Below are 1,570 nucleotides of genomic sequence, written 5' to 3' on the forward strand. Positions count from 1 at the left end.
GTCAGAGGCAGTGCGATTGGCACAGGATAGAGTAGGGTTTAGGGCTCCTGTACATAGGGTTGCTATGAGTCGCAAAGGACTAGACAGCACATAACAACAACAACAACAGTAACTAACAGTAACAAAAATAATCATAGCACAAACCTTTGTTGTATTCCAGGAACTACATGAATTTAACTCTCATTATCAATGCTCAGTCAAGACATATACATGGGTGACTAAAAGAGATGCATATGTATCCATTGCAAGACTGCCAAGCGTTGCCATCTGGAAACAAATGAGCATGACTCCCCTCCCCCACTTTTACACACCTATGATTAACACTCCCACACCCTGCCCATCCTCACCCCTCTGTTTTGACTTTTTTTAAAATGAAATTTTTATTTTTGTACTGGTTTACTTACAAAGTTCATATACATTGTTTTTCACACCTGATCTTTCCCCTTTCCTTTACCCACCCCTCCCTTTTCCCATCTAATTATGCGACCATGTGATTAAGCCCCCCTCGCCCTCCCTACATGGATTCTTGTACATGTTCTACAATAATGATCTTATACACTATTTGTCTTTATGAGACTGAGTTAATTCACTTAGCATAATGCTCTCCATTTCCTCCCAAGTTAGGTAGTAATTTACAAAATAATTGCTCCTGCATGCTGCATGTTGTTGTTGTTGTTATGTGCCGTCGAGTCGTTTTTGACTCATAGCGACCCTATGCACAACAGCCCTAAACCCTGCTCTATCCTGCGCCAACCACACTGCCTCTGACACACCCATCCCGATTACCCCAGTCACTGAATCAATTCATCTCATAGAGAGTCTTCCCCTCCTGTGCTGTCCCTCCACCCTTCCAAGCATGATGTCCCTCTTCAAGGACCCGTCCCTCCTTGCAACGTGTCCAAAGTGTATAGTATTCCATTATGTGAGAATGTATCACAATTTCTCAATCCATTTGATTGTGCTTGGACATTTGGGCTGTTTTCATGTTCTTGCAATGGTGAATAATGCTGATATGAACATTGGTGTACAAGTGTCTGTTTGTGCCTCAGTTCTCATTTTCTTGGGGAAAATTCCAAGCAATGGAGTAGCTGGGTCATATGGAATTTCTATGTCCAGCTTTTTGAGGAAATACCAATCTGCCTTCCAGAGTGGTTGTACCATTTTATAATCCCACCAACAATGTATAAGTGTTACTATCTCATCAAATCCTCTTCAACATTTATTACTTGCTGCCCTGTCAAACTTTGGTGTCTAATTGTGGTTTTGATTAGCATTTCTCTTATTATCAACAATTTTGAGCATTTCTTCATGTGTCTGTTGGCCATCTGAGCGTGCTCCTCTGTGAAAGCCTTTCCATATCTCTTGCTCATTTTTTAATTGAGTTATAAGTCTTTTTCTTCTAGAGGCCCCAGAGTATTCTTAAACTTTTGTTTTAATACTCTTGTCTGAGATGGTATTGCCAAATGTTTATTCCCAGTTTTGTTTTCACACTGTTGGAAAAAGTTTTTAATGAGCACAGAGATTTAATCTTTAGAAGGTCCCAATCATCAATTTTATCCTCTTTTTTTTT

This window comes from Elephantulus edwardii, unplaced genomic scaffold, assembly GCF_000299155.1.
Source record: "Elephantulus edwardii isolate Elephantulus edwardi_28Jun2011 unplaced genomic scaffold, EleEdw1.0 scaffold00249, whole genome shotgun sequence".
Lineage (NCBI taxonomy): Eukaryota > Metazoa > Chordata > Mammalia > Macroscelidea > Macroscelididae > Elephantulus > Elephantulus edwardii.